The following is a 6971-nucleotide window of genomic DNA, read 5'->3' on the forward strand; positions in this document are numbered from 1 at the left end:
AATCATTAACGAATGAATGGGACAGAGATACAACCATACGTCAACGGACGCATGGGAAAAACTCAACGTTTACCAAAACCAACGGAGAGGTAACTCTATTGGGGACGACCAGGAAAAACTCGTCGTTTACCAAAACCAACGGAGAGGTAACCAGACATCAACGGATGAATGGGAAGACTCGACCGAACGTCAACGGACGAAAGGGAGAAGCTCGACATTTATCGACACCAACGGAGAAGGAGACAACTCGACCAAACGTCAACGGACGGACGGGAGAAGCTCGACGTTTATCGACACCAACGGAGAAGGAGAAAACTCGACCAGACGTCAACGGACGAACGGGAGAAGCTCGACGTTTATCGACACCAACGGAGAAGGAGAAAACTCGACCAGACGTCAATGGACGAACGGGAGAAGCTCGACGTTTATTGACACCAACGGAGAAGGAGAAAACTCGACCAGACGTCAACGGACGAACGGGAGAAGCTCGACGTTTATCGAGACCAACGGAGAAGGAGAAAACTCGACCAGACGTCAACGGACGAACGGGAGAAGCTCGACGTTTATCGACACCAACGGAGAAGGAGAAAACTCGACCAGACGTCAACGGATGAAAGGGAGAAGCTCGACGTTTATCGATACCAACGGAGAAGGAGAAAACTCGACCAGACGTCAATGGACGAAAGGGAGAAGCTCGACGTTTATCGACACCAACGGAGAAGGAGAAAACTCGACCAGACGTCAACGGACGAAAGGGAGAAGCTCAACGTTTATCGACACCAACGGAGAAGGAGAAAACTCGACCAGACGTCAATGGACGAAAGGGAGAAGCTCGACGTTTATCGACACCAACGGAGAAGGAGAAAACTTCACTAGGGAAGAGATACAACAACCGGAAACCGAATAGGACGTTTAACGATGACTCTACTGGGGATTCTGGCTGGGAATCAACCAGACATTAATGAATGACTGGGAAATAGGATATACAATCAACCGTCAACGGAAGAATGAGAAAAACTCAACGTTTACCAAAACCAACGGAGAGGTAACCACACATCAACGGATGCAAGGTTTAAACACAACCAATCGTCAACGGACGAAATGGGAAAAACTCAACGTTTACCGAGACCAACGGAGAGGTAAACACACATCAACGGATGCCTGGGAATAGGGTTTAGGGTTTAGGGTTTAGGGTTTAGGGTTTAGGGTTTAGGGTTTAGGGTTTAGGGTTTAGGGTTTAGGGTTTAGGGTTTAGGGTTTAGGGTTTAGGGTTTAGGGTTTAGGGTTTAGGGTTTAGGGTTTAGGGGTTAGGGTTTAGGGTTTAGGGTTTAGGGTTTAGGGTTTAGGGTTTAGGGTTTAGGGTTTAGGGTTTAGGGTTTAGGGGTTAGGGTTTAGGGTTTAGGGGTTAGGGTTTAGGGTTTAGGGTTTAGGGTTTAGGGTTTAGGGTTTAGGGTTTAGGGTTTAGGGTTTAGGGTTTAGGGTTTAGGGTTTAGGGTTTAGGGGTTAGGGGTTAGGGGTTAGGGTTTAGGGGTTAGGGTTTAGGGTTTAGGGTTTAGGGTTTAGGGTTTAGGGTTTAGGGTTTAGGGTTTAGGGTTTAGGGTTTAGGGTTTAGGGTTTAGGGTTTAGGGTTTTAGGGTTTAGGGTTTAGGGTTTAGGGTGTAGGGTTTAGGGTTTAGGGTTTAGGGTTTAGGGTTTAGGGTTTAGGGTTTAGGGTTTAGGGTTTAGGGTTTAGGGTTTAGGGTTTAGGGTTTAGGGTTTAGGGTTTAGGGTTTAGGGTTTAGGGTTTAGGGTTTAGGGTTTAGGGTTTAGGGTTTAGGGTTTAGGGTTTAGGGTTTAGGGTAACACCTCAAAATTTGCCCTCCTCTCTTGGGACCAGCATTAACATATATTGCATATCATTTTAGGGCATTAGGCACTTCATATTGCATAACATGTGGTTACATAGTGCAAGCCATCTTCCCAAGTCTTGATCAGAAGAAAGGAAGTCAAAATACAAGCCTAGGGTTTACTGATTGATCATGGCCATCTGAGGATAGGACTGTGAATTAGGGTTTTGTGATTCTCAGGGATATTGGTTTTCATCTGGTTTGCAATGATACATCATCATCATCTTGGTTTGGTGTCATCAGAAGATTGAAGAAGATTCTTTGAGGTCAAGGTTTTGACCACTGGTCAACCCTAATCAGTTGTGCTGGGCCAATCAGGGCTGGATCAGGAGATGGGGTTTATGGAGGAGATGAGGTTCATTTGATGATTATATAGTGCTTATTGAGGCTAGGGTATCACCCTTGAGCCATTTCAGTTGGAGGTTGGGGTTTAATTTGATCTATGCATTGCCAAATTCATCTATCAGATGAAAAGTCAACTGTGGTCAACTGTACATGATCTGGTGGATTTGGAGGTGAAAATGAGTTGGAGACACTTCATTCATGTTGGAACAAGTGTTAAATGACATTGCAAAGCTTAAAAATGAAGAAAATCAGGTCAGGACAAAAACTGCCAAAAATAGCAAGTGACCTGTAATTGAAGTTTCCAAAAATGGAAAGTTTTTGACCTCAAAATAAGATGTCCAAGGAAGCTTCAAATGAAAAATTGTTCAACATGAAAGTTGTAGATCTTGTTCTCACCTTTCCAAAAAGTCCAAGAACTTGAAAATCCAATGTATGGTTGGAAAGTTATGGCTCAGTGAAATTCAAAAATGACCCGTAATCCGGAGGCCATAATTTCCACATGCTTTGTCCAAATTGCAAGTTCTTTATATGCACAAACTCCATTTGACATGTACTTTCATGGTGCATAATTGGATTTCCCCAAAAGTGGTCAATGCAAAAAGTCAATTTTCAACTGGACAGTTAAATTGGACTAGGGGCAAAATGGTCCAACTCTCAAAATAATTGGAATTTTTGAATGGGACTTTTTGCAACACCTCATAATTGGCATTTTAAACTTGTTGGAAGCATCATTTCATGGCAAAGGCTTTTAATTTGAGAATTGGCTTGAAAAGTGAAATGGTAAAAATGGACAAAATGCAAACACATAGTGAAATTGCAAATCACACAACCAATGAGAGTGAGACAAGTTTCTACAGCTCACACATGGCATTTGGAAGGTGTGTGAGCTGTCATTGAGGTGGCATGAGCTGTCCTATGGAAATTACATTTGTGCCCTTACTTGATAATTAGCATTTTCACTTAACAATTCCATTTTGGTTAATTGATGGATTAAACGTGGTTTAGTGCAACATATATAATCTTAATCACACAATAATCATAACTGAATCATCATTCCATCAAATTCAGAGCTGAAACTTTCCACATTCTCTCAAATTCATCAAAATCTCAAGAACACTCCAAAAACCAAAATCCATCAATCTTCCTCAAATCTCAACCAATCTTCGAGATTCCTTTTGCATTCAATTCCTATAATCATCTTCTCAAACTGTTTTTGGAGATTGGAGCCTAAAGAGCTTGGAATCGTGACTGTTGCATATGCATCATCCATGGTGAATTGAAGAGTTTGAGCACTAGAAGCAACATCAATTGAAGCTAACACCTCTAAGCATCTTCCTCATCCTTCTTCTTCAACTGTTTGAGAAGAAACCGTGTAAAGCTCGACAAGAACAGCCACTGCACATCAGGTATGTCCAGAATTCGAATCTCATGGTAGGCTTAATGGTCATATGCGTTTTAAAGTGCTTCTCACGTAGAATGTGGATATGCTTGTGGTTTTAGAAATGGAGGATTGTAGCGTGAGAAATCTAGGTTTTAAGATACGATCCTAAACCCTAACTTGCTCGATCCATGGAATCTAGGAAGAGTTGGAAGAAATTAGGTGGATATTCGCGTTCTAGGTTCAAAGACCTTTCCAACGAGTATCCATTTACTCGTTTTGGTGGAGATTTAGTGTTCATCAAATTCTTAAAATTCTGGAAAAGTTTGTGTTGAGAACGATGAAGATGAGCTTGTAGATCTTCAAAATCATTTGAAATTTCAAATAACATGTTTCCCGCTGGCGCCATAACATAATTACCAAATTGCCATTGTGTAATTTTAATTATTTTAATTAATTCTAAAAAATTCATAACATGTTAAATAATTCATAAAAAAATATAGAAAAATCAGAAAAATATGGAAATTGTTTTGTTGGCTTTGTTGTTGAGTGTAGAATTTTTTTGACCTATTGGTCAAAGTTGTGCATGGCAAAAATCTTGTTTGACCTAGGCTTGTTTCACATGTGTTCATTCTTGCTACATTTTACCATTTGGTTCATGAAATTCTCATATGGTAAAATAAATGTCTGAAAATTTTTGTGATGATTCTTGGCTGGTTGATGCTCATTTCCATGTAAATTTCATGTGTTTTTGATACCTGGCCATTGAGATATGAATTTTGGAACTTAGGTGTGACAATTTGTGTCACACCTCTTGATGTCAATTTGCTGGATTTAATTGAGTGACCTATACTTGTTGGAATAAAATGAAATTTTGCATGGTGAATCATTAGCATGTTGAGATGTTGTATGAATTTTTGGGGAATTTTATATTGCATTTTCAAATTAATTGTGATTTTTCATTTCTGGTGGCCAAATGTTCAAGCTTGTGTGACATAGGTTTGTAATTTTGATGTGAAATGCTCATATGGTATTGGATAGTCATGAAATTTGATATGCATGTTGTAGACACATTGTGTGATCTCCCTGTTTTGGTCCCATTCATTTCTTTTTGGTTTTCATTGAGATGTGAATTTTTGAAGTGAATGCATGTGTTGGTGTTGTGATGTGGAGCCTATAATTGTGTCTGTTTTTGATGATTTTCATTGACATGGTTCCTTTTATCCAATTGAGCTAAAATTTTGCATGCTAGACCTTGAATAGTCCCTGTTTAGGTGTAAATTATTTGAGGATTTTTGGATTTGTTTTGGTGTGGAATTGAATGCAATAGTTCTGTTTGTATGCTTGGTGCTTCATTTGAACTAGTTTGCCTTCTTTTGTGCATAAAATGAACATGATGAATGATATGAACATGAGACCAATGGTGTTTGCTCTTGTTTGATGTTAATTTGAGTTTGGTTGATGAATACCTTGCTGTTTAAGGATTTTTATTGCCTTTGGACCCTAGGCTTGGCCTAGTGGTCTTGTTGCTAATGTTTGCTTGATTTTTCAGGATCAAAGACATAATGCACATGGAAAATGAATAAAGTTAAATGCAATTGATGTTGTTTGTTGCTTGTACACTAACATAATTGTGTTTTGTAGGTTGTGAAGCATAGGCTTGAGCTTTGGCTTGCCTTGTTGTGCATAGCTTGTATAGTCTGACTGGTTAACTGTTTGCTGTTTACAGTTTATTTGCCTGAGTACTAACTGTGTTTGATTGTTTCCAGGTACTTTTAGTTGCTCAGTTCCTTGTGAACTTTTGCTTTGCTTTGCTTAAGCAACTTGCATTGAGGTATAATTTCCTAACTCCATGTAGTCTGGAAGACCTGGCCTGTTACTTGGCCAGGCACCTGTCTGAAGTCCTCCTTAAGAGGCAATGATTGTGATTGTTTATTTTTAAGCCCAAGCAGGTAAAGACCTCAATGAGGCAATTGGTGGAAGGTAGGGATATGCAATCTATCCCCCACTATTCATGTTGTGTCATCCCTCTGCTCGCACTGCTTTGTGTTGATGCATTGGGATACAAACCCAAAGATCTTGTGCTGTGCACATTGAGTCAGAGTCTCCGAGTATAGAAGGGTTCCCACATTCTGGACCCATGCTCACTTGTCTATTAGCTCTCCCTGGCCAGGGATAAGAGCTGTGAGGTCTCATCCTCACTTCATCCTTTCATCTGCTTCACCTTAGCCTCTCAATGGCAAGGTTAAGAGCAAACACAGCCTATACGGATGACTTGCTGAGGCAGTCAAACCCATTGCTTGAGCCCAATTGCTTGGTTATAGTGCGTGCTATGTGGATATCTGTTATGCTGATGTTGATTGAGATGCCTGTTCTCACTGTATGTATGATTGTATGCTTGTATGCTTGCCTTTCCTGGTTAGGATTAGCTTGCTTATGCAAGTAGGATAGAAAACTTGAACTTAGGGTCAATGATGCATGATAACACTAGGCTCGAGTACAGCTCCCTAGTAGTGTGTCTCCCTTTGTGTCTGGCTAGATTCTCAGTCCCTTGAGGGGGAACTACATCGCCCTGATCCTTGTTCCAGACGAGGTATATAGGCAGGTGGTCGTACGAGACCACTCCGGGCGCCTTTTTCTTTTTTTGTGTGTGTTGTTTGACACTGTGCTAGGCTCGAGTTCCCGACTCCTTAGCCTGTTGTTGTTTGTTTGTATGTGATTGTTGTGTGCTTGGTAGCTGATGTAAGTCCATTGAGTGGCATTCGGGTGCCAGTGTGGGTTGTTGGGTTCGGATGCTGACTTAAGTCCAGTGATTGGCTGTCGGGCTCCACGTTTGCCCTTTTGTGTGTGTTTTGGTTCGGATGCTGACGTAATTCCATTGAGTGGTTGTCGGGCTCCATGTTTGCCACCCTTGTGTGTTTGATATGTTTGATTTGTTTGGCGTGCGTGAGCCGAACTACGGTAGCTCTGATTCTCGTTCCCGATGAGATATGTAGGCATAGGATGCGATGTCCTATCGAGCCCTTCTTCTAACCCCACCTGTGTGATCCGGTAGCGTGTGTGTATGATGTTTATAGCAACCTTTTCTTTTCTAGAGCGTGGATCCCGTCGAGTACGACGGACGTGAGGGGTGCTAATACCTTCCCCTTGCGTAACCGACTCCCGAACCCATTCTCTTGGTCGCGAGACCATGTCTTTTCCAGGTTTCTCTGAGCGTTTCCTTTCCCTATCTTTGGATAAATAACGTTTAGTGGCGACTCTGTGTTGATTTTATTTCAGCGCTCGCCGGTTGATTTTCGCGGATGCGACATTTAGGGTTTAGGGTTTAGGGTTTAGGGTTTAGGGTTTAGGGTTTAGGGTTT

This window comes from Lathyrus oleraceus, chromosome 7 (assembly GCF_024323335.1).
Source record: "Lathyrus oleraceus cultivar Zhongwan6 chromosome 7, CAAS_Psat_ZW6_1.0, whole genome shotgun sequence".
Lineage (NCBI taxonomy): Eukaryota > Viridiplantae > Streptophyta > Magnoliopsida > Fabales > Fabaceae > Lathyrus > Lathyrus oleraceus.